Source organism: Rhinoderma darwinii, unplaced genomic scaffold, assembly GCF_050947455.1.
Source record: "Rhinoderma darwinii isolate aRhiDar2 unplaced genomic scaffold, aRhiDar2.hap1 Scaffold_2207, whole genome shotgun sequence".
Taxonomy (NCBI): domain Eukaryota; kingdom Metazoa; phylum Chordata; class Amphibia; order Anura; family Rhinodermatidae; genus Rhinoderma; species Rhinoderma darwinii.
In genome coordinates, this window is record NW_027462531.1 from 1 (window position 1) to 26342 (window position 26342).

A 26342-nucleotide genomic window follows, 5' to 3' on the forward strand; every position below is an offset into this window, starting at 1 on the left:
GGCAGTAAAAGAACCATGTTTCTGTGAATAACTCCTGAACCGTAAGTCCTAGACGCTCGCTCTTGGCTGCATTCGATTCAGCTCGTGGCAGCCAGTCTAAAAAACACTATCTTGGACTTCTCTGCATGTTTCCCAGGCGAGCAATTGGCAGCATGTTCAGAACCATGTTTCTGTGAATAACTCCTGAACCGTAAGTCACAGACGCTCGCTCTTGGCTGCATTCGATTCAGCTCGTGGCAGCCAGTCTAAAAAACACTATCTTGGACTTCTCTGCATGTTTCCCAGGCGAGCAATTGGCAGCATGTTCAGAACCATGTTTCTGAGGCTAATTCCTTAACCGTAAGTCCTAGACGCTCGATCTTGGCGGCATTCGTCTCAGCGCCTGGCAATTAGTATAGGAGCACTGTGTTTGACTTCTCTGGATGTTTCCCAGGCGAGTTATTGACAAGTAAATCCTAGACGCTCGATCTTGGTTATTTTCGCTTTCGCGGCTGGCAGTAAAAGAACCATGTTTCTGTGAATAACTCCTGAACCGTAAGTCCTAGACGCTCGCTCTTGGCTGCATTCGATTCAGCTCGTGGCAGCCAGTCTAAAAAACACTATCTTGGACTTCTCTGCATGTTTCCCAGGCGAGCAATTGGCAGCATGTTCAGAACCATGTTTCTGAGGCTAATTCCTTAACCGTAAGTCACAGACGCTCGCTCTTGGCTGCATTCGATTCAGCTCGTGGCAGCCAGTCTAAAAAACACTATCTTGGACTTCTCTGCATGTTTCCCAGGCGAGCAATTGGCAGCATGTTCAGAACCATGTTTCTGTGAATAACTCCTGAACCGTAAGTCCTAGACGCTCGCTCTTGGCTGCATTCGATTCAGCTCGTGGCAGCCAGTCTAAAAAACACTATCTTGGACTTCTCTGCATGTTTCCCAGGCGAGCAATTGGCAGCATGTTCAGAACCATGTTTCTGAGGCTAATTCCTTAACCGTAAGTCCTAGACGCTCGATCTTGGCGGCATTCGTCTCAGCGCCTGGCAATTAGTATAGGAGCACTGTGTTTGACTTCTCTGGATGTTTCCCAGGCAAGTTATTGACAAGTAAATCCTAGACGCTCGATCTTGGTTATTTTCGCTTTCGCGGCTGGCAGTAAAAGAACCATGTTTCTGTGAATAACTCTTGAACCGTAAGTCACAGACGCTCGCTCTTGGCTGCATTCGATTCAGCTCGTGGCAGCCAGTCTAAAAAACACTATCTTGGACTTCTCTGCATGTTTCCCAGGCGAGCAATTGGCAGCATGTTCAGAACCATGTTTCTGAGGCTAATTCCTTAACCGTAAGTCCTAGACGATCGATCTTGGCGGCATTCGTCTCAGCGCCTGGCAATTAGTATAGGAGCACTGTGTTTGACTTCTCTGGATGTTTCCCAGGCGAGTTATTGACAAGTAAATCCTAGACGCTCGATCTTGGTTATTTTCGCTTTCGCGGCTGGCAGTAAAAGAACCATGTTTCTGTGAATAACTCCTGAACCGTAAGTCCTAGACGCTCGCTCTTGGCTGCATTCGATTCAGCTCGTGGCAGCCAGTCTAAAAAACACTATCTTGGACTTCTCTGCATGTTTCCCAGGCGAGCAATTGGCAGCATGTTCAGAACCATGTTTCTGTGAATAACTCCTGAACCGTAAGTCACAGACGCTCGCTCTTGGCTGCATTCGATTCAGCTCGTGGCAGCCAGTCTAAAAAACACTATCTTGGACTTCTCTGCATGTTTCCCAGGCGAGCAATTGGCAGCATGTTCAGAACCATGTTTCTGAGGCTAATTCCTTAACCGTAAGTCCTAGACGCTCGATCTTGGCGGCATTCGTCTCAGCGCCTGGCAATTAGTATAGGAGCACTGTGTTTGACTTCTCTGGATGTTTCCCAGGCGAGTTATTGACAAGTAAATCCTAGACGCTCGATCTTGGTTATTTTCGCTTTCGCGGCTGGCAGTAAAAGAACCATGTTTCTGTGAATAACTCCTGAACCGTAAGTCCTAGACGCTCGCTCTTGGCTGCATTCGATTCAGCTCGTGGCAGCCAGTCTAAAAAACACTATCTTGGACTTCTCTGCATGTTTCCCAGGCGAACAATTGGCAGCATGTTCAGAACCATGTTTCTGAGGCTAATTCCTTAACCGTAAGTCACAGACGCTCGCTCTTGGCTGCATTCGATTCAGCTCGTGGCAGCCAGTCTAAAAAACACTATCTTGGACTTCTCTGCATGTTTCCCAGGCGAGCAATTGGCAGCATGTTCAGAACCATGTTTCTGTGAATAACTCCTGAACCGTAAGTCCTAGACGCTCGCTCTTGGCTGCATTCGATTCAGCTCGTGGCAGCCAGTCTAAAAAACACTATCTTGGACTTCTCTGCATGTTTCCCAGGCGAGCAATTGGCAGCATGTTCAGAACCATGTTTCTGAGGCTAATTCCTTAACCGTAAGTCCTAGACGCTCGATCTTGGCGGCATTCGTCTCAGCGCCTGGCAATTAGTATAGGAGCACTGTGTTTGACTTCTCTGGATGTTTCCCAGGCAAGTTATTGACAAGTAAATCCTAGACGCTCGATCTTGGTTATTTTCGCTTTCGCGGCTGGCAGTAAAAGAACCATGTTTCTGTGAATAACTCTTGAACCGTAAGTCACAGACGCCCGCTCTTGGCTGCATTCGATTCAGCTCGTGGCAGCCAGTCTAAAAAACACTATCTTGGACTTCTCTGCATGTTTCCCAGGCGAGCAATTGGCAGCATGTTCAGAACCATGTTTCTGTGAATAACTCCTGAACCGTAAGTCCTAGACGCTCGCTCTTGGCTGCATTCGATTCAGCTCGTGGCAGCCAGTCTAAAAAACACTATCTTGGACTTCTCTGCATGTTTCCCAGGCGAGCAATTGGCAGCATGTTCAGAACCATGTTTCTGAGGCTAATTCCTTAACCGTAAGTCCTAGACGCTCGATCTTGGCGGCATTCGTCTCAGCGCCTAGCAATTAGTATAGGAGCACTGTGTTTGACTTCTCTGGATGTTTCCCAGGCGAGTTATTGACAAGTAAATCCTAGACGCTCGATCTTGGTTATTTTCGCTTTCGCGGCTGGCAGTAAAAGAACCATGTTTCTGTGAATAACTCTTGAACCGTAAGTCACAGACGCTCGCTCTTGGCTGCATTCGATTCAGCTCGTGGCAGCCAGTCTAAAAAACACTATCTTGGACTTCTCTGCATGTTTCCCAGGCGAGCAATTGGCAGCATGTTCAGAACCATGTTTCTGTGAATAACTCCTGAACCGTAAGTCACAGACGCTCGCTCTTGGCTGCATTCGATTCAGCTCGTGGCAGCCAGTCTAAAAAACACTATCTTGGACTTCTCTGCATGTTTCCCAGGCGAGCAATTGGCAGCATGTTCAGAACCATGTTTCTGTGAATAACTCCTGAACCGTAAGTCACAGACGCTCGCTCTTGGCTGCATTCGATTCAGCTCGTGGCAGCCAGTCTAAAAAACACTATCTTGGACTTCTCTGCATGTTTCCCAGGCGAGCAATTGGCAGCATGTTCAGAACCATGTTTCTGTGAATAACTCCGGAACCGTAAGTCACAGACGCTCGCTCTTGGCTGCATTCGATTCAGCTCGTGGCAGCCAGTCTAAAAAACACTATCTTGGACTTCTCTGCATGTTTCCCAGGCGAGCAATTGGCAGCATGTTCAGAACCATGTTTCTGTGAATAACTCCTGAACCGTAAGTCCTAGACGCTCGCTCTTGGCTGCATTCGATTCAGCTCGTGGCAGCCAGTCTAAAAAACACTATCTTGGACTTCTCTGCATGTTTCCCAGGCGAGCAATTGGCAGCATGTTCAGAACCATGTTTCTGTGAATAACTCCTGAACCGTAAGTCCTAGACGCTCGCTCTTGGCTGCATTCGATTCAGCTCGTGGCAGCCAGTCTAAAAAACACTATCTTGGACTTCTCTGCATGTTTCCCAGGCGAGCAATTGGCAGCATGTTCAGAACCATGTTTCTGAGGCTAATTCCTTAACCGTAAGTCCTAGACGCTCGATCTTGGCGGCATTCGTCTCAGCGCCTAGCAATTAGTATAGGAGCACTGTGTTTGACTTCTCTGGATGTTTCCCAGGCGAGTTATTGACAAGTAAATACTAGACGCTCGATCTTGGTTATTTTCGCTTTCGCGGCTGGCAGTAAAAGAACCATGTTTCTGTGAATAACTCTTGAACCGTAAGTCACAGACGCTCGCTCTTGGCTGCATTCGATTCAGCTCGTGGCAGCCAGTCTAAAAAACACTATCTTGGACTTCTCTGCATGTTTCCCAGGCGAGCAATTGGCAGCATGTTCAGAACCATGTTTCTGTGAATAACTCCTGAACCGTAAGTCACAGACGCTCGCTCTTGGCTGCATTCGATTCAGCTCGTGGCAGCCAGTCTAAAAAACACTATCTTGGACTTCTCTGCATGTTTCCCAGGCGAGCAATTGGCAGCATGTTCAGAACCATGTTTCTGTGAATAACTCCTGAACCGTAAGTCCTAGACGCTTGCTCTTGGCTGCATTCGATTCAGCTCGTGGCAGCCAGTCTAAAAAACACTATCTTGGACTTCTCTGCATGTTTCCCAGGCGAGCAATTGGCAGCATGTTCAGAACCATGTTTCTGAGGCTAATTCCTTAACCGTAAGTCCTAGACGCTCGATCTTGGCGGCATTCGTCTCAGCGCCTAGCAATTAGTATAGGAGCACTGTGTTTGACTTCTCTGGATGTTTCCCAGGCGAGTTATTGACAAGTAAATACTAGACGCTCGATCTTGGTTATTTTCGCTTTCGCGGCTGGCAGTAAAAGAACCATGTTTCTGTGAATAACTCTTGAACCGTAAGTCACAGACGCTCGCTCTTGGCTGCATTCGATTCAGCTCGTGGCAGCCAGTCTAAAAAACACTATCTTGGACTTCTCTGCATGTTTCCCAGGCGAGCAATTGGCAGCATGTTCAGAACCATGTTTCTGTGAATAACTCCTGAACCGTAAGTCACAGACGCTCGCTCTTGGCTGCATTCGATTCAGCTCGTGGCAGCCAGTCTAAAAAACACTATCTTGGACTTCTCTGCATGTTTCCCAGGCGAGCAATTGGCAGCATGTTCAGAACCATGTTTCTGTGAATAACTCCTGAACCGTAAGTCCTAGACGCTTGCTCTTGGCTGCATTCGATTCAGCTCGTGGCAGCCAGTCTAAAAAACACTATCTTGGACTTCTCTGCATGTTTCCCAGGCGAGCAATTGGCAGCATGTTCAGAACCATGTTTCTGAGGCTAATTCCTTAACCGTAAGTCCTAGACGCTCGATCTTGGCGGCATTCGTCTCAGCGCCTGGCAATTAGTATAGGAGCACTGTGTTTGACTTCTCTGGATGTTTCCCAGGCGAGTTATTGACAAGTAAATCCTAGACGCTCGATCTTGGTTATTTTCGCTTTCGCGGCTGGCAGTAAAAGAACCATGTTTCTGTGAATAACTCTTGAACCGTAAGTCACAGACGCTGGCTCTTGGCTGCATTCGATTCAGCTCGTGGCAGCCAGTCTAAAAAACACTATCTTGGACTTCTCTGCATGTTTCCCAGGCGAGCAATTGGCAGCATGTTCAGAACCATGTTTCTGTGAATAACTCCTGAACCGTAAGTCACAGACGCTCGCTCTTGGCTGCATTCGATTCAGCTCGTGGCAGCCAGTCTAAAAAACACTATCTTGGACTTCTCTGCATGTTTCCCAGGCGAGCAATTGGCAGCATGTTCAGAACCATGTTTCTGTGAATAACTCCTGAACCGTAAGTCACAGACGCTCGCTCTTGGCTGCATTCGATTCAGCTCGTGGCAGCCAGTCTAAAAAACACTATCTTGGACTTCTCTGCATGTTTCCCAGGCGAGCAATTGGCAGCATGTTCAGAACCATGTTTCTGAGGCTAATTCCTTAACCGTAAGTCCTAGACGCTCGATCTTGGCGGCATTCGTCTCAGCGCCTGGCAATTAGTATAGGAGCACTGTGTTTGACTTCTCTGGATGTTTCCCAGGCGAGTTATTGACAAGTAAATCCTAGACGCTCGATCTTGGTTATTTTCGCTTTCGCGGCTGGCAGTAAAAGAACCATGTTTCTGTGAATAACTCCTGAACCGTAAGTCCTAGACGCTCGCTCTTGGCTGCATTCGATTCAGCTCGTGGCAGCCAGTCTAAAAAAACACTATCTTGGACTTCTCTGCATGTTTCCCAGGCGAGCAATTGGCAGCATGTTCAGAACCATGTTTCTGTGAATAACTCCTGAACCGTAAGTCACAGACGCTCGCTCTTGGCTGCATTCGATTCAGCTCGTGGCAGCCAGTCTAAAAAACACTATCTTGGACTTCTCTGCATGTTTCCCAGGCGAGCAATTGGCAGCATGTTCAGAACCATGTTTCTGTGAATAACTCCTGAACCGTAAGTCCTAGACGCTCGCTCTTGGCTGCATTCGATTCAGCTCGTGGCAGCCAGTCTAAAAAACACTATCTTGGACTTCTCTGCATGTTTCCCAGGCGAGCAATTGGCAGCATGTTCAGAACCATGTTTCTGTGAATAACTCCTGAACCGTAAGTCCTAGACGCTCGCTCTTGGCTGCATTCGATTCAGCTCGTGGCAGCCAGTCTAAAAAACACTATCTTGGACTTCTCTGCATGTTTCCCAGGCGAGCAATTGGCAGCATGTTCAGAACCATGTTTCTGAGGCTAATTCCTTAACCGTAAGTCCTAGACGCTCGATCTTGGCGGCATTCGTCTCAGCGCCTGGCAATTAGTATAGGAGCACTGTGTTTGACTTCTCTGGATGTTTCCCAGGCGAGTTATTGACAAGTAAATCCTAGACGCTCGATCTTGGTTATTTTCGCTTTCGCGGCTGGCAGTAAAATAACCATGTTTCTGTGAATAACTCCTGAACCGTAAGTCCTAGACGCTCGCTCTTGGCTGCATTCGATTCAGCTCGTGGCAGCCAGTCTAAAAAACACTATCTTGGACTTCTCTGCATGTTTCCCAGGCGAGCAATTGGCAGCATGTTCAGAACCATGTTTCTGTGAATAACTCCTGAACCGTAAGTCACAGACGCTCGCTCTTGGCTGCATTCGATTCAGCTCGTGGCAGCCAGTCTAAAAAACACTATCTTGGACTTCTCTGCATGTTTCCCAGGCGAGCAATTGGCAGCATGTTCAGAACCATGTTTCTGTGAATAACTCCTGAACCGTAAGTCCTAGACGCTCGCTCTTGGCTGCATTCGATTCAGCTCGTGGCAGCCAGTCTAAAAAACACTATCTTGGACTTCTCTGCATGTTTCCCAGGCGAGCAATTGGCAGCATGTTCAGAACCATGTTTCTGAGGCTAATTCCTTAACCGTAAGTCCTAGACGCTCGATCTTGGCGGCATTCGTCTCAGCGCCTGGCAATTAGTATAGGAGCACTGTGTTTTACTACTCTGGATGTTTCCCAGGCGAGTTATTGACAAGTAAATCCTAGACGCTCGATCTTGGTTATTTTCGCTTTCGCGGCTGGCAGTAAAAGAACCATGTTTCTGTGAATAACTCTTGAACCGTAAGTCACAGACGCTCGCTCTTGGCTGCATTCGATTCAGCTCGTGGCAGTCACAGAAACATGGTTCTTTTACTGCCAGCCGCGAAAGCGAAAATAACCAAGATCGAGCGTCTAGGATTTACTTGTCAATAACTCGCCTGGGAAACATCCAGAGAAGTCAAACACAGTGCTCCTATACTAATTGCCAGGCGCTGAGACGAATGCCGCCAAGATCGAGCGTCTAGGACTTACGGTTAAGGAATTAGCCTCAGAAACATGGTTCTGAACATGCTGCCAATTGCTCGCCTGGGAAACATGCAGAGAAGTCCAAGATAGTGTTTTTTAGACTGGCTGCCACGAGCTGAATCGAATGCAGCCAAGAGCGAGCGTCTAGGACTTACGGTTCAGGAGTTATTCACAGAAACATGGTTCTGAACATGCTGCCAATTGCTCGCCTGGGAAACATGCAGAGAAGTCCAAGATAGTGTTTTTTAGACTGGCTGCCACGAGCTGAATCGAATGCAGCCAAGAGCGAGCGTCTGTGACTTACGGTTCAGGAGTTATTCACAGAAACATGGTTCTGAACATGCTGCCAATTGCTCGCCTGGGAAACATGCAGAGAAGTCCAAGATAGTGTTTTTTAGACTGGCTGCCACGAGCTGAATCGAATGCAGCCAAGAGCGAGCGTCTAGGACTTACGGTTCAGGAGTTATTCACAGAAACATGGTTCTTTTACTGCCAGCCGCGAAAGCGAAAATAACCAAGATCGAGCGTCTAGGATTTACTTGTCAATAACTCGCCTGGGAAACATCCAGAGAAGTCAAACACAGTGCTCCTATACTAATTGCCAGGCGCTGAGACGAATGCCGCCAAGATCGAGTGTCTAGGACTTACGGTTAAGGAATTAGCCTCAGAAACATGGTTCTGAACATGCTGCCAATTGCTCGCCTGGGAAACATGCAGAGAAGTCCAAGATAGTGTTTTTTAGACTGGCTGCCACGAGCTGAATCGAATGCAGCCAAGAGCGAGCGTCTAGGACTTACGGTTCAGGAGTTATTCACAGAAACATGGTTCTGAACATGCTGCCAATTGCTCGCCTGGGAAACATGCAGAGAAGTCCAAGATAGTGTTTTTTAGACTAGCTGCCACGAGCTGAATCGAATGCAGCCAAGAGCGAGCGTCTAGGACTTACGGTTCAGGAGTTATTCACAGAAACATGGTTCTGAACATGCTGCCAATTGCTCGCCTGGGAAACATGCAGAGAAGTCCAAGATAGTGTTTTTTAGACTGGCTGCCACGAGCTGAATCGAATGCAGCCAAGAGCGAGCGTCTAGGACTTACGGTTCAGGAGTTATTCACAGAAACATGGTTCTTTTACTGCCAGCCGCGAAAGCGAAAATAACCAAGATCGAGCGTCTAGGATTTACTTGTCAATAACTCGCCTGGGAAACATCCAGAGAAGTCAAACACAGTGCTCCTATACTAATTGCCAGGCGCTGAGACGAATTCCGCCAAGATCGAGCGTCTAGGACTTACGGTTAAGGAATTAGCCTCAGAAACATGGTTCTGAACATGCTGCCAATTGCTCGCCTGGGAAACATGCAGAGAAGTCCAAGATAGTGTTTTTTAGACTGGCTGCCACGAGCTGAATCGAATGCAGCCAAGAGCGAGCGTCTAGGACTTACGGTTCAGGAGTTATTCACAGAAACATGGTTCTGAACATGCTGCCAATTGCTCGCCTGGGAAACATGCAGAGAAGTCCAAGATAGTGTTTTTTAGACTGGCTGCCACGAGCTGAATCGAATGCAGCCAAGAGCGAGCGTCTGTGACTTACGGTTCAGGAGTTATTCACAGAAACATGGTTCTGAACATGCTGCCAATTGCTCGCCTGGGAAACATGCAGAGAAGTCCAAGATAGTGTTTTTTAGACTGGCTGCCACGAGCTGAATCGAATGCAGCCAAGAGCGAGCGTCTAGGACTTACGGTTCAGGAGTTATTCACAGAAACATGGTTCTTTTACTGCCAGCCGCGAAAGCGAAAATAACCAAGATCGAGCGTCTAGGATTTACTTTTCAATAACTCGCCTGGGAAACATCCAGAGAAGTCAAACACAGTGCTCCTATACTAATTGCCAGGCGCTGAGACGAATGCCGCCAAGATCGAGCGTCTAGGACTTACGGTTAAGGAATTAGCCTCAGAAACATGGTTCTGAACATGCTGCCAATTGCTCGCCTGGGAAACATGCAGAGAAGTCCAAGATAGTGTTTTTTAGACTGGCTGCCACGAGCTGAATCGAATGCAGCCAAGAGCGAGCGTCTAGGACTTACGGTTCAGGAGTTATTCACAGAAACATGGTTCTGAACATGCTGCCAATTGCTCGCCTGGGAAACATGCAGAGAAGTCCAAGATAGTGTTTTTTAGACTGGCTGCCACGAGCTGAATCGAATGCAGCCAAGAGCGAGCGTCTAGGACTTACGGTTCAGGAGTTATTCACAGAAACATGGTTCTTTTACTGCCAGCCGCGAAAGCGAAAATAACCAAGATCGAGCGTCTAGGATTTACTTGTCAATAACTCGCCTGGGAAACATCCAGAGAAGTCAAACACAGTGCTCCTATACTAATTGCCAGGCGCTGAGACGAATGCCGCCAAGATCGAGCGTCTAGGACTTACGGTTAAGGAATTAGCCTCAGAAACATGGTTCTGAACATGCTGCCAATTGCTCGCCTGGGAAACATGCAGAGAAGTCCAAGATAGTGTTTTTTAGACTGGCTGCCACGAGCTGAATCGAATGCAGCCAAGAGCGAGCGTCTAGGACTTACGGTTCAGGAGTTATTCACAGAAACATGGTTCTGAATATGCTGCCAATTGCTCGCCTGGGAAACATGCAGAGAAGTCCAAGATAGTGTTTTTTAGACTGGCTGCCACGAGCTGAATCGAATGCAGCCAAGAGCGAGCGTCTGTGACTTACGGTTCAGGAGTTATTCACAGAAACATGGTTCTGAATATGCTGCCAATTGCTCACCTGGGAAACATGCAGAGAAGTCCAAGATAGTGTTTTTTAGACTGGCTGCCACGAGCTGAATCGAATGCAGCCAAGAGCGAGCGTCTAGGACTTACGGTTCAGGAGTTATTCACAGAAACATGGTTCTTTTACTGCCAGCCGCGAAAGCGAAAATAACCAAGATCGAGCGTCTAGGATTTACTTGTCAATAACTCGCCTGGGAAACATCCAGAGAAGTCAAACACAGTGCTCCTATACTAATTGCCAGGCGCTGAGACGAATGCCGCCAAGATCGAGCGTCTAGGACTTACGGTTAAGGAATTAGCCTCAGAAACATGGTTCTGAACATGCTGCCAATTGCTCGCCTGGGAAACATGCAGAGAAGTCCAAGATAGTGTTTTTTAGACTGGCTGCCACGAGCTGAATCGAATGCAGCCAAGAGCGAGCGTCTAGGACTTACGGTTCAGGAGTTATTCACAGAAACATGGTTCTGAACATGCTGCCAATTGCTCGCCTGGGAAACATGCAGAGAAGTCCAAGATAGTGTTTTTTAGACTGGCTGCCACGAGCTGAATCGAATGCAGCCAAGAGCGAGCGTCTAGGACTTACGGTTCAGGAGTTATTCACAGAAACATGGTTCTTTTACTGCCAGCCGCGAAAGCGAAAATAACCAAGATCGAGCGTCTAGGATTTACTTGTCAATAACTCGCCTGGGAAACATCCAGAGAAGTCAAACACAGTGCTCCTATACTAATTGCCAGGCGCTGAGACGAATGCCGCCAAGATCGAGCGTCTAGGACTTACGGTTAAGGAATTAGCCTCAGAAACATGGTTCTGAACATGCTGCCAATTGCTCGCCTGGGAAACATGCAGAGAAGTCCAAGATAGTGTTTTTTAGACTGGCTGCCACGAGCTGAATCGAATGCAGCCAAGAGCGAGCGTCTAGGACTTACGGTTCAGGAGTTATTCACAGAAACATGGTTCTGAATATGCTGCCAATTGCTCGCCTGGGAAACATGCAGAGAAGTCCAAGATAGTGTTTTTTAGACTGGCTGCCACGAGCTGAATCGAATGCAGCCAAGAGCGAGCGTCTGTGACTTACGGTTCAGGAGTTATTCACAGAAACATGGTTCTGAATATGCTGCCAATTGCTCACCTGGGAAACATGCAGAGAAGTCCAAGATAGTGTTTTTTAGACTGGCTGCCACGAGCTGAATCGAATGCAGCCAAGAGCGAGCGTCTAGGACTTACGGTTCAGGAGTTATTCACAGAAACATGGTTCTTTTACTGCCAGCCGCGAAAGCGAAAATAACCAAGATCGAGCGTCTAGGATTTACTTGTCAATAACTCGCCTGGGAAACATCCAGAGAAGTCAAACACAGTGCTCCTATACTAATTGCCAGGTGCTGAGACGAATGCCGCCAAGATCGAGCGTCTAGGACTTACGGTTAAGGAATTAGCCTCAGAAACATGGTTCTGAACATGCTGCCAATTGCTCGCCTGGGAAACATGCAGAGAAGTCCAAGATAGTGTTTTTTAGACTGGCTGCCACGAGCTGAATCGAATGCAGCCAAGAGCGAGCGTCTAGGACTTACGGTTCAGGAGTTATTCACAGAAACATGGTTCTGAACATGCTGCCAATTGCTCGCCTGGGAAACATGCAGAGAAGTCCAAGATAGTGTTTTTTAGACTGGCTGCCACGAGCTGAATCGAATGCAGCCAAGAGCGAGCGTCTGTGACTTACGGTTCAAGAGTTATTCACAGAAACATGGTTCTTTTACTGCCAGCCGCGAAAGCGAAAATAACCAAGATCGAGCGTCTAGGATTTACTTGTCAATAACTCGCCTGGGAAACATCCAGAGAAGTCAAACACAGTGCTCCTATACTAATTGCCAGGTGCTGAGACGAATGCCGCCAAGATCGAGCGTCTAGGACTTACGGTTAAGGAATTAGCCTCAGAAACATGGTTCTGAACATGCTGCCAATTGCTCGCCTGGGAAACATGCAGAGAAGTCCAAGATAGTGTTTTTTAGACTGGCTGCCACGAGCTGAATCGAATGCAGCCAAGAGCGAGCGTCTAGGACTTACGGTTCAGGAGTTATTCACAGAAACATGGTTCTGAACATGCTGCCAATTGCTCGCCTGGGAAACATGCAGAGAAGTCCAAGATAGTGTTTTTTAGACTGGCTGCCACGAGCTGAATCGAATGCAGCCAAGAGCGAGCGTCTAGGACTTACGGTTCAGGAGTTATTCACAGAAACATGGTTCTGAACATGCTGCCAATTGCTCGCCTGGGAAACATGCAGAGAAGTCCAAGATAGTGTTTTTTAGACTGGCTGCCACGAGCTGAATCGAATGCAGCCAAGAGCGAGCGTCTGTGACTTACGGTTCAGGAGTTATTCACAGAAACATGGTTCTGAACATGCTGCCAATTGCTCGCCTGGGAAACATGCAGAGAAGTCCAAGATAGTGTTTTTTAGACTGGCTGCCACGAGCTGAATCGAATGCAGCCAAGAGCGAGCGTCTGTGACTTACGGTTCAAGAGTTATTCACAGAAACATGGTTCTTTTACTGCCAGCCGCGAAAGCGAAAATAACCAAGATCGAGCGTCTAGGATTTACTTGTCAATAACTCGCCTGGGAAACATCCAGAGAAGTCAAACACAGTGCTCCTATACTAATTGCCAGGCGCTGAGACGAATGCCGCCAAGATCGAGCGTCTAGGACTTACGGTTAAGGAATTAGCCTCAGAAACATGGTTCTGAACATGCTGCCAATTGCTCGCCTGGGAAACATGCAGAGAAGTCCAAGATAGTGTTTTTTAGACTGGCTGCCACGAGCTGAATCTAATGCAGCCAAGAGCGAGCGTCTAGGACTTACGGTTCAGGAGTTATTCACAGAAACATGGTTCTGAACATGCTGCCAATTGCTCGCCTGGGAAACATGCAGAGAAGTCCAAGATAGTGTTTTTTAGACTGGCTGCCACGAGCTGAATCGAATGCAGCCAAGAGCGAGCGTCTGTGACTTACGGTTCAGGAGTTATTCACAGAAACATGGTTCTGAACATGCTGCCAATTGCTCGCCTGGGAAACATGCAGAGAAGTCCAAGATAGTGTTTTTTAGACTGGCTGCCACGAGCTGAATCGAATGCAGCCAAGAGCGAGCGTCTAGGACTTACGGTTCAGGAGTTATTCACAGAAACATGGTTCTGAACATGCTGCCAATTGCTCGCCTGGGAAACATGCAGAGAAGTCCAAGATAGTGTTTTTTAGACTGGCTGCCACGAGCTGAATCGAATGCAGCCAAGAGCGAGCGTCTGTGACTTACGGTTCAGGAGTTATTCACAGAAACATGGTTCTGAACATGCTGCCAATTGCTCGCCTGGGAAACATGCAGAGAAGTCCAAGATAGTGTTTTTTAGACTGGCTGCCACGAGCTGAATCGAATGCAGCCAAGAGCGAGCGTCTAGGACTTACGGTTCAGGAGTTATTCACAGAAACATGGTTCTTTTACTGCCAGCCGCGAAAGCGAAAATAACCAAGATCGAGCGTCTAGGATTTACTTGTCAATAACTCGCCTGGGAAACATCCAGAGAAGTCAAACACAGTGCTCCTATACTAATTGCCAGGCGCTGAGACGAATGCCGCCAAGATCGAGCGTCTAGGACTTACGGTTAAGGAATTAGCCTCAGAAACATGGTTCTGAACATGCTGCCAATTGCTCGCCTGGGAAACATGCAGAGAAGTCCAAGATAGTGTTTTTTAGACTGGCTGCCACGAGCTGAATCGAATGCAGCCAAGAGCGAGCGTCTAGGACTTACGGTTCAGGAGTTATTCACAGAAACATGGTTCTGAACATGCTGCCAATTGCTCGCCTGGGAAACATGCAGAGAAGTCCAAGATAGTGTTTTTTAGACTGGCTGCCACGAGCTGAATCGAATGCAGCCAAGAGCGAGCGTCTAGGACTTACGGTTCAGGAGTTATTCACAGAAACATGGTTCTGAACATGCTGCCAATTGCTCGCCTGGGAAACATGCAGAGAAGTCCAAGATAGTGTTTTTTAGACTGGCTGCCACGAGCTGAATCGAATGCAGCCAAGAGCGAGCGTCTAGGACTTACGGTTCAGGAGTTATTCACAGAAACATGGTTCTGAACATGCTGCCAATTGCTCGCCTGGGAAACATGCAGAGAAGTCCAAGATAGTGTTTTTTAGACTGGCTGCCACGAGCTGAATCGAATGCAGCCTAGAGCGAGCGTCTAGGACTTACGGTTCAGGAGTTATTCACAGAAACATGGTTCTTTTACTGCCAGCCGCGAAAGCGAAAATAACCAAGATCGAGCGTCTAGGATTTACTTGTCAATAACTCGCCTGGGAAACATCCAGAGAAGTCAAACACAGTGCTCCTATACTAATTGCCAGGCGCTGAGACGAATGCCGCCAAAATCGAGCGTCTAGGACTTACGGTTAAGGAATTAGCCTCAGAAACATGGTTCTGAACATGCTGCCAATTGCTCGCCTGGGAAACATGCAGAGAAGTCCAAGATAGTGTTTTTTAGACTGGCTGCCACGAGCTGAATCGAATGCAGCCAAGAGCGAGCGTCTAGGACTTACGGTTCAGGAGTTATTCACAGAAACATGGTTCTGAACATGCTGCCAATTGCTCGCCTGGGAAACATGCAGAGAAGTCCAAGATAGTGTTTTTTAGACTGGCTGCCACGAGCTGAATCGAATGCAGCCAAGAGCGAGCGTCTAGGACTTACGGTTCAGGAGTTATTCACAGAAACATGGTTCTGAACATGCTGCCAATTGCTCGCCTGGGAAACATGCAGAGAAGTCCAAGATAGTGTTTTTTAGACTGGCTGCCACGAGCTGAATCGAATGCAGCCAAGAGCGAGCGTCTGTGACTTACGGTTCAAGAGTTATTCACAGAAACATGGTTCTTACAGCAGTATCGGGCAGGCTCGGGCAACACGCGGCCCGTTCGGGTTATCGCTTCTCGGCCTTTTGGCTAAGATCAAGTGTAGTATCTGTTCTTATCAGTTTAATATCTGATACGTCCCCTACCTGGGGACCATATATTAAATGGATTTTTAGAACAGGGAGATGGAAATAGAGCTTGCTCTGTCCACTCCACGCATTGACCTGGTATTGCAGTATTTCCAGGACCGGTGCATGTCCGGTTTGAAGAGGTCTTGTGGTGCCAAAACATTGGAAACCCCCCAAAAGTGACCCCAATTTGGAAACTAGACCCCTTGAGGAATCCATTGTAGTTTTCTTGGGGTGCATGCGGCTTTTTGATCAGTTTTTATTCCATTTTTAGGTGGCGTGGTGACTAATAAACAGCAATTCTACTATTGTTTTTGTATACTTTTTTTTTTACAGCGTGCACCGTGCGCTATAAATGACATATTCACTTTATTCTGCGGGGCGATACGATCACGTCGATACCAGATGTTTATAGTTTTTTTTTATGTCTTATGGCGTTTGCACAATAAAATACGTTTTGTAAACAATCATTCACTTTTTGTGTTACCTTATTCTAAGAGCCAGAACGTTTTTATTTTTCAATCAATAAAGCCGTGCGAGGACTTATTTTTTGCGTAACGAACTGTAGTTTCGATCAGGACCATTTTTCGGTACATGCGACTTTTTGATCTCTTTTTATTCCATTTTTTGGGAGGTGAAGTGACCAAACAATTGTGATTGTGGTACGGTTTATTAATATATTTTTTTACGGCGTTCACCGTGCGGGATAAATAACAAAATAATTTTGTAGTTCAGGCCGTTACGGACGCGGCGATACCAATTATGTATAGTTTATTTGTTTGTTTATATATTTAAATTAATTATAAATGACTGATAAGGGAAAAAGTGGGACTTTTACTTTTATTACTTTTAAAACTTTTATTTTCTTATTTTTACACAACTTTTTTTAACTTTTTTTTTACTTTATTACTTTGTCCCACTAGGGGACATGACGGCAGGAGGCCCTGATCGCTATTCTAATACACTGCACTACATGCGTAGTGCAGTGTATTAGAGCTGTCAGCTACTCACTGACAGCAAGCATAGTGGGTCCTGACGTTGTCAGGACCCACTAGGCTTCCGTCTATGGCATAGCCGGACGCCATTGTTTGGTGTCCGGTTGCCATAGTCACCATCGCCGGCCGCTATCGTGTAGCAGGCCGGCGATGGCGGATTAACCCCTAAGAAGCCGCGATCGCTATTGAACGCGGCTTCTGAGGGGTTAATCGGCGGGGGAGCCCCGCGATCGGTCCCGGCACATTGAGCAGTGATAGTCTGCTGTCGGAAACAGCAGCTATCACAGCTCATGAACGCGCCCCGCGCGAACGGCGCCGTGTTTACTCCATGACCTACTATTAGGTCACTGAGCGCGAACGCTACAGTTAGCATGACCTAATAGTAGGTCATGGAGCGTTAAGGGGTTAATATCTGATACGTCCCCTACCTGGGGACCATATATTAAATGGATTTTTAGAACAGGGAGATGGAAATAGAGCTTGCTCTGTCCACTCCACGCATTGACCTGGTATTGCAGTATTTCCAGGACCGGTGCACCCTTTCCTTATGTGTTGACTAAAATCAGATTCCAAAAGTGTTTTTTGTGTTTGCCATTGTTTCTGTCTTTCTGAAGGGATCTCCCCTTTTAATCCCATTATTTCAACACCTGTTGGACAATGCATGAGTGATAATGAGCTAATTGATTAAATGCAATTAATGAATACATTGCCACCTCTTATTTTGTGTCGTCTGTGTGTCTGTGTTTCCGGCATTTCACATTGGAACAGCTCATTCACCTTCCTTGTCTTCTCTCCGCCCTCCCTTTTAGGTAAGTTAAAGAGCTGCACCTGAGCCAGCCACTGATTGATGCAGCACCACAGTCAAATAGTGGAGTGGAGTAGGGGAACAGCAAACAGCCATTAAAGCCGCCCGCCCGCCCGCCCGCCACAATGGACCTACCTGTGTACACTAGATGGATGTGATGGAATGTACTGTCGTCCCTACATTTCAAGAAGGAGTAAGAATTGCAGTTGCAACAAAGCCTTGCTTGCCTACAAAGAGAGCAGCAATTTGGATTTGTTACTATGTTACCTAGAAGAATAACAAACTGTGCAAGGATGGAGGTTGTAGGAGCAAGGAGAAGTTGTCTGTAAAGTTGGTGGATGCTTATTTTCCATTTTGCAGTCCCTTGTCTCCCTCTTGTGGCCTCCTGGAGGCAACTAGCTGTGCAAAAAAAGACAGCCTGGCGGCCGGCTGTTGCAGTGTTGCCCTCTCAGGCAACACTGAGTGACTGACTGAGCCGCACCGTCTTATATAAAGTTCAGACGGAACTTTGCACGTGTCATAGTGGAGCCCTGAGGAGCCAGAGCCAGCTTTCTGACATCATAATGGGGCCTCAGAGATAAAAGCCTGGGCCCAGGCAGTGTTGGTCAGTGCTGCTCAGCAGGCAGCACTGGACTGGACTGGATTACAGCTGATACAAGGTGTGAAGGAACAAGGGGTGGCTGTGGGCATGCACTTGCTGCCGCTGCCAGTGTTTATCTGCATGGCAGCAGGGCATTTGGGCGTTGCCAGGAAGGCGTTTTTATGTAGATTCCTCCTCTTTCAGCACTGCATTGTGGTGCAAGCAAAAGAAGCAAATCCTGTCTGGCTTCCTCTCCGGCCTTTATTCACCTCCCGTGTAGCTGTGAGTGTGTGAGCCTGCAGGGCCCCATGGAATTGCCTAGAAGTAGGCTGAATCGCTGCAAGGGCTGAACAGCAGTATCGGGCAGGCTCGGGCAACGCGCGGCCCGTTCGGGTTATCGCTTCTCGGCCTTTTGGCTAAGATCAAGTGTAGTATCTGTTCTTATCAGTTTAATATCTGATACGTCCCCTATCTGGGGACCATATATTAAATGGATTTTTAGAACAGGGAGATGGAAATAGAGCTTGCTCTGTCCACTCCACGCATTGACCTGGTATTGCAGTATTTCCAGGACCGGTGCACCCTTTCCTTATGTGTTGACTAAAATCAGATTCCAAAAGTGTTTTTTGTGTTTGCCATTGTTTCTGTCTTTCTGAAGGGATCTCCCCTTTTAATCCCATTATTTCAACACCTGTTGGACAATGCATGAGTGATAATGAGCTTATTGATTAAATGCAATTAATGAATACATTGCCACCTCTTGTTTTGTGTCGTCTGTGTGTCTGTGTTTCCGGCATTTCACATTGGAACAGCTCATTCACCTTCCTTGTCTTCTCTCCGCCCTCCCTTTTAGGTAAGTTAAAGAGCTGCACCTGAGCCAGCCACTGATTGATGCAGCACCACAGTCAAATAGTGGAGTGGAGTAGGGGAACAGCAAACAGCCATTAAAGCCGCCCGCCCGCCCGCCACAATGGACCTACCTGTGTACACTAGATGGATGTGATGGAATGTACTGTCGTCCCTACATTTCAAGAAGGAGTAAGAATTGCAGTTGCAACAAAGCCTTGCTTGCCTACAAAGAGAGCAGCAATTTGGATTTGTTACTATGTTACCTAGAAGAATAACAAACTGTGCAAGGATGGAGGTTGTAGGAGCAAGGAGAAGTTGTCTGTAAAGTTGGTGGATGCTTATTTTCCATTTTGCAGTCCCTTGTCTCCCTCTTGTGGCCTCCTGGAGGCAACTAGCTGTGCAAAAAAAGACAGCCTGGCGGCCGGCTGTTGCAGTGTTGCCCTCTCAGGCAACACTGAGTGACTGACTGAGCCGCACCGTCTTATATAAAGTTCAGACGGAACTTTGCACGTGTCATAGTGGAGCCCTGAGGAGCCAGAGCCAGCTTTCTGACATCATAATGGGGCCTCAGATATAAAAGCCTGGGCCCAGGCAGTGTTGGTCAGTGCTGCTCAGCAGGCAGCACTGGACTGGACTGGATTACAGCTGATACAAGGTGTGAAGGAACAAGGGGTGGCTGTGGGCATGCACTTGCTGCCGCTGCCAGTGTTTATCTGCATGGCAGCAAGGCATTTGGGCGTTGCCAGGAAGGCGTTTTTATGTAGATTCCTCCTCTTTCAGCACTGCATTGTGGTGCAAGCAAAAGAAGCAAATCCTGTCTGGCTTCCTCTCCGGCCTTTATTCACCTCCCGTGTAGCTGTGAGTGTGTGAGCCTGCAGGGCCCCATGGAATTGCCTAGAAGTAGGCTGAATCGCTGCAAGGGCTGAACAGCAGTATCGGGCAGGCTCGGGCAACGCGCGGCCCGTTCGGGTTATCGCTTCTCGGCCTTTTGGCTAAGATCAAGTGTAGTATCTGTTCTTATCAGTTTAATATCTGATACGTCCCCTATCTGGGGACCATATATTAAATGGATTTTTAGAACAGGGAGATGGAAATAGAGCTTGCTCTGTCCACTCCACGCATTGACCTGGTATTGCAGTATTTCCAGGACCGGTGCACCCTTTCCTTATGTGTTGACTAAAATCAGATTCCAAAAGTGTTTTTTATGTTTGCCATTGTTTCTGTCTTTCTGAAGGGATCTCCCCTTTTAATCCCATTATTTCAACACCTGTTGGACAATGCATGAGTGATAATGAGCTAATTGATTAAATGCAATTAATGAATACATTGCCACCTCTTGTTTTGTGTCGTCTGTGTGTCTGTGTTTCCGGCATTTCACATTGGAACAGCTCATTCACCTTCCTTGTCTTCTCTCCGCCCTCCCTTTTAGGTAAATTAAAGAGCTGCACCTGAGCCAGCCACTGATTGATGCAGCACCACAGTCAAATAGTGGAGTGGAGTAGGGGAACAGCAAACAGCCATTAAAGCCGCCCGCCCGCCACAATGGACCTACCTGTGTACACTAGATGGATGTGATGGAATGTACTGTCGTCCCTACATTTCAAGAAGGAGTAAGAATTGCAGTTGCAACAAAGCCTTGCTTGCCTACAAAGAGAGCAGCAATTTGCATTTGTTACTATGTTACCTAGAAGAATAACAAACTGTGCAAGGATGGAGGTTGTAGGAGCAAGGAGAAGTTGTCTGTAAAGTTGGTGGATGCTTATTTTCCATTTTGCAGTCCCTTGTCTCCCTCTTGTGGCCTCCTGGAGGCAACTAGCTGTGCAAAAAAAGACAGCCTGGCGGCCGGCTGTTGCAGTGTTGCCCTCTCAGGCAACACTGAGTGACTGACTGAGCCGCACCGTCTTATATAAAGTTCAGACGGAACTTTGCACGTGTCATAGTGGAGCCCTGAGGAGCCAGAGCCAGCTTTCTGACATCATAATGGGGCCTCAGAGATAAAAGCCTGGGCCCAGGCAGTGTTGGTCAGTGCTGCTCAGCAGGCAGCACTGGACTGGACTGGATTACAGCTGATACAAGGTGTGAAGGAACAAGGGGTGGCTGTGGGCATGCACTTGCTGCCGCTGCCAGTGTTTATCTGCATGGCAGCAAGGCATTTGGGCGTTGCCAGGAAGGCGTTTTTATGTAGATTCCTCCTCTTTCAGCACTGCATTGTGGTGCAAGCAAAAGAAGCAAATCCTGTCTGGCTTCCTCTCCGGCCTTTATTCACCTCCCGTGTAGCTGTGAGTGTGTGAGCCTGCAGGGCCCCATGGAATTGCCTAGAAGTAGGCTGAATCGCTGCAAGGGCTGAACAGCAGTATCGGGCAGGCTCGGGCAACGTGCGGCCCGTTCGGGTTATCGCTTCTCGGCCTTTTGGCTAATCTCAAGGGGTTAGTCACTAGGTCCGTCTGTGTGCTCGCCCTTGGCCTTGTGGCATCGCTGGTTTACCAGCTTAAGCCACCTGCTGCTTTAGGGGGTGAGCCAGGGGACAAAGAAGGCGACCAACCTTGCCCGGGGAGGTTATGGCGAATACGACTACCATGGCGGCTTCGGTGCGCTTCGCAGGCCCAGCTGATCAGAGGATAAAGAACACCTTCAAGTTCGAGTTCGGAGAGCAGGAGAAGGAGAAATTTTCGCTGAGGTTTTTCGTGAGGACAGTCCTGATTGACGTTCTGAAGGTGAAGAGGGAGAATATTCTTGCGCTTCAGGATGCCCCTGGACGCTACACCCTTACCTTGGAGAACGAGCAAGCTTGCCAAGAGCTATATGGAAGCATCCGGAAGAACTTGAGTCATGAAGATCTTAAAGGACTCCTCATTGTGGCCTTGTACTCAGAAGGTGAAACATCTCTTGTTGTTCATATGAGCAATCCGCATGTGCCCCTGGAGCACATAGCCCAATTTCTGCAGAGACATTTTGCTTCTGTCCGAGAACCTTGTAAAATCCTCAACGAAGAACAGCTGTGGACAGGGAAGTACAGAATTTCCGTCAAATTTAAAGAGGACAGTTCTGAACATGGCATTGAGGGATTCCATCATCCTCCCTCAACATTTAACATAGGCAACAACAGAGGTCGTTTGTTTTACCGGAATATGCCAAGGTACTGTCGCAAATGCATGGGGTTCGGACATGTCGCTGACATGTGCCCTGAAGAAATAGCGACCTGCAGGAAGTGCTTCCAAAAAGGGCACGCTACTGCCAGCTGCTCTAATCAGGTCACATGCAACATCTGCCTGGTGCCGGGGCACACCTTTAGAGACTGTCCCTTGAAGAAGATCAGCTCGTATGCTGAAGCAGTGAGGAGGCAGCCGGCTTCTGACAAACCTCCCTCAACAGCTGAGCAGAGGCCTAAAGCTGATCCTCCGTCGGAGGGAAAATTGCCTGTTGCTGGTGCAGAGTGTCCTGTTGGTCCGGATGAAGCGGAGTCCATGGAAACTGCTGGATCTGGGGTGAAAGCGGTGAAAAAACCTTCCGCAGTGGCCCAGGATCCAAAATTGGATGAAGATGTTATGCATCTGGAAGTACAGAGGAAAAGGAAACCAGTTGATGATGACCCAGGTGTCTGTGTCAAAAGATCAGATTTCCCTCGCTACAGGCATAAGCCGGTGGAGCCAAATGCTGAACCGCCTCCGGCGAAACCGCCACCTTCTGATTCTGACCCAGCTAACATCGAGTTCTCGGATTCAGATGTCGCCACAACTCCCAGCCCACTAGTGGGATTTATGTCGGATTCTGAGAGTAGTTCGGCCTAAAAATATCTAAGGTTGATGACAAATAATATCCAAATCTCTTCACTGAATGTGAGGAGCTTGAAGGGCCCATCCAGAAGGGCTGCTTTATTTTCATACCTGTCTACAGTAAATTCGGACATTTTTTTTCTACAGGAATGTGGTATAGATCATGACCCCAACTATTCTGTCCTAAGACAAGATTGGTCTCTGGGCAGCTCCATCTGGTCTGGAGATAATGAGGTAAGATCTACAGGAGTAGGGATTTTGTTCAAATCTATGGACTTTAAAATCACTTCGTTCAGAGAAGTCATACCGGGAAGAGCTTTATTTGTCAACGTGAGCTATCATGGTGTAGACTTAAGACTTTTGAACATATATGCCTCGCCCATCAAAGAGGAAAGATCACAGTTATTAGAGTCCATACAGTACTACTTGCCTGGTTCTTCTCCGCTGATAGTAAGTGGAGACTTCAATTGTATTATATCTGGAGAAAGTCGAGAGGGGAGCTCTGGAGAACCTAGAAGGGATAAGACAGAGAAACAATTAAAAGATCTGATGACAGACTTCAGGTTAAAAGATGTTTGGAGAGACATACATAGAGATGACCCCGGATACACCTGGGAAAATGCTAACGTCAAATCCAGAATTGACTTTCTCTTCACTTCAGGTCAAATTGCACCGCAGTCTGTGTCACTAAACGCAAATATTTTTTCAGACCATAAAATGATCCAAGCACAATTGCAGATATCCAAACTTGTCAAAGCTAGAGGAGTTTGGAGACTCAACGTCACATTGCTACAAAACCCTGAAATAAGAGCAGATTTTAAGATTCTTTTCAACCAACTCAAAAATTTACAGAAAGATTTTTCTTCCATGTTAGAATGGTGGGAGCACAGCAAAGCCAAGATCAAAGCGTTTTTCATCCAAAAAAGCATCATCAGAGCCAGGGAAAAAACGAAATGGTTCAAAACGCTTAACACCAAGCTGCAGACATATTATAAACTCAGGAGTGCTGGTGTTGAAATGGAAGATTTAATCACCAACCTAAAGGAACAAATTGCAAAAGAAATCGAGAGTAAAGGTAAAGAAATAATATTCAACTCAAAAATTGAGATACTAGAAAAAAATGAAAAATGTTCTAGATTCTTCTTTAAAAAAAACGTCGAAGCTAAAGAAATGATTATAGAACTAGATGGCGAAACTTCATCTGACGGTATGCTATCCAAAGCTCAGACATTTTATCAAGACCTGTTTAACGAAAAGCCCATTGATGCTTCTTTTACTGAAGATGTTTTAAATTCACTTGATTGCACTTTATCAAAAACTGACCAAATGCTGCTATGTAGGGAAACTACTGTTGATTATCTCAATGCTGCTGTTAAAAGTTTTCTGTGTGGGAAAACCCCAGGAACCGATGGTTTACCGATCGAATTTTATAGGGAATTTTGGGACATTTTAAGTGCTGATTTTTATTGTGTCATCAAAGAAGCCTTTAAGTGTAGTCAGCTACCTGTATCCTGGAGAAGTGGCCTGGTATCCTTATTATATAAAAAAGGAGAAAGATCCAATTTAGAGAACTGGAGACCGATCACGCTTCTTAATGCAGACTACAAGATAATGTCCAAAATTTTAGTAAATCGTTTTAAGGGGGTTTTAAGTCAAGTCATACAGCCGGAACAAGTATGTGCAGTTCCTGGAAGAAGTGTCTCAGAGTGTCTTAATACCATCAGAGATGCAATATGGTATCAGAAGGAAAGGAAACAAAACCTAGCCATACTTTCACTGGACTTTCAAAAGGCATTCGACCGAGTGTCGCATAAGTTCTTATGGTCAGTTTTAAAGAAGATGTGTTTTCCTGACGTTTTTATTCAACAAATTGCACTTTTATACAGGAATGCTTTTAGTAAAATGTTGGTTAATGGCTCTTTAACAAAAGAAGTCTATTTGCACTCAGGAGTCAAGCAAGGGTGCCCCTTGTCACCAATTTTATTTATTTGCTCAATTGAACCTCTTTTAGCTATGATGAGAAAGGAGAAAATAGTTAGAGGCGTTCCTATACCTGGCGGCCGAGGAAATGAAGTCAAGGTCATGGGTTATATGGACGATATTTCCATTCTCTGCACGTCACAGGTGGCTCTTCAGAGAGCAATTAGGACCACGGAATTCTTCTGCCATGCATCAGCATTTAAACTCAATCTGGACAAGTGCAGTTGCTTTACAATTGGGAATTGGCCTGGCCTCTCTGTACCTGACCTTAGAACCCAGTCTGACAAAATCAAAATATTAGGAGTGATTTTTGACGAGCAAAATAATGGTGCGCAAAGCTGGGAAATAGTCAAAGAAAAGCTACAAAAGAGAATTGACTTCTGGAAACTTAGGCAACTTACCTTGAGCGGAAAAGTTCTTATTATTAAAGCGTTGTTACTTCCTGTTATGTTATACCTAAATTGTGTTTTCCCTCCAAGTGATCTCACTGCAAAAAGAATACAAAGATTGTTATTCGAGTTTGTGTGGAGTTCCAAGTTTGAGAAACTGAGCAGACAAATCATGCACAAGACACTTAATGTAGGCGGTAAGGATGTGCCAAACATCAAATTGTTTTTATATTCTGCATTTTTTAGCCTCTGTTTTAAGAATGTGTCACTGTCAAATAATTGGTCCTACTTTTTAAGATACGCCGCCGGGCATATTTTTAGAAGGCGAAAATGGATAACAACATCACTTTCCAGTCCAGTGTTAATTGTCCCCCCCCCAAACAATATGTGATTGTGGAAAAAACAATAAGAATGTACCAATTAGAGTCTTATGGGGTAGAGACTTTGAAAAACTCTAGAAAGCTCAGGTTCGAAATAAAAAAGAAGGACACTATGACACAAATTTCTAATTATACCTTTGACAGATGTGCTATGATATGGGAAAAAGTGAATGCACCTTATCTTACCAATCAGCATAAAGACATCGCCTGGATGATAGTTCATGATTGTGTTCCATCTAGGAGCTTCCAGTACAGAAGGGGCTTGTGCAATACACAGACTTGCCCTAGGAGACAATGCTGCTACGATGAGTCAACTTTGCATATATTTTGGAACTGCCAATTTGCACAAACAGTATGGAAAGAATGCGGGGAGATTTTAAAATTTTTTACTGGTCTTAACCATTTGAATCACGAAGTTGTCTTGTATGGAATCCATCGAACCCTACCAAAAGAAAAAGAGAAAGTATTATGGTGTACTATGAACTGTATTAAAAATGCACTGTGGAAAACAAGGAACATTCTACTCTTCAAAAAAGACTTTATTAGTGAACGAGAATGTATCAAACTGGCATTAAGTGAACTTTATTTGTACTACCTGTTGGACAAAAAGCATCTCGGAAAGAAGAAAGCACTGAGCATGTGGCACTTTAAAATGTGGAAGATGTTATTCTAGACTTTATTCTTGAAATATTAGTTTTGACTGAATCATATTAATTTAAACGTAAAAAAATCTGTTCTTATCAGTTTAATATCTGATACGTCCCCTATCTGGGGACCATATATTAAATGGATTTTTAGAACAGGGAGATGGAAATAGAGCTTGCTCTGTCCACTCCACGCATTGACCTGGTATTGCAGTATTTCCAGGACCGGTGCACCCTTTCCTTATGTGTTGACTAAAATCAGATTCCAAAAGTGTTTTTTGTGTTTGCCATTGTTTCTGTCTTTCTGAAGGGATCTCCCCTTTT

The 26342-nt window shown here is 46.4% G+C and overlaps 3 non-coding genes and 2 pseudogenes across 3 annotated transcripts; all 5 read left to right on the forward strand.

The window, feature by feature from the left end:
* The first annotated feature begins 15565 nt into the window (after positions 1–15565).
* Positions 15566–15756, forward strand: LOC142701760 (U2 spliceosomal RNA). The gene has a single exon (XR_012867071.1). It is a non-coding gene; the product is annotated as a U2 spliceosomal RNA (small nuclear RNA).
* A 1228-nt stretch (positions 15757–16984) lies between these two features.
* Positions 16985–17161, forward strand: LOC142701763 (U2 spliceosomal RNA; annotated as a pseudogene).
* Positions 17162–18399: 1238 nt separating this feature from the next.
* Positions 18400–18590, forward strand: LOC142701756 (U2 spliceosomal RNA). Its single transcript, XR_012867068.1, has one exon. It is a non-coding gene; the product is annotated as a U2 spliceosomal RNA (small nuclear RNA).
* A 1234-nt stretch (positions 18591–19824) lies between these two features.
* Positions 19825–20015, forward strand: LOC142701764 (U2 spliceosomal RNA). The gene has a single exon (XR_012867073.1). It is a non-coding gene; the product is annotated as a U2 spliceosomal RNA (small nuclear RNA).
* Positions 20016–26078: 6063 nt separating this feature from the next.
* Positions 26079–26257, forward strand: LOC142701761 (U2 spliceosomal RNA; annotated as a pseudogene).
* Positions 26258–26342: the final 85 nt, after the last annotated feature.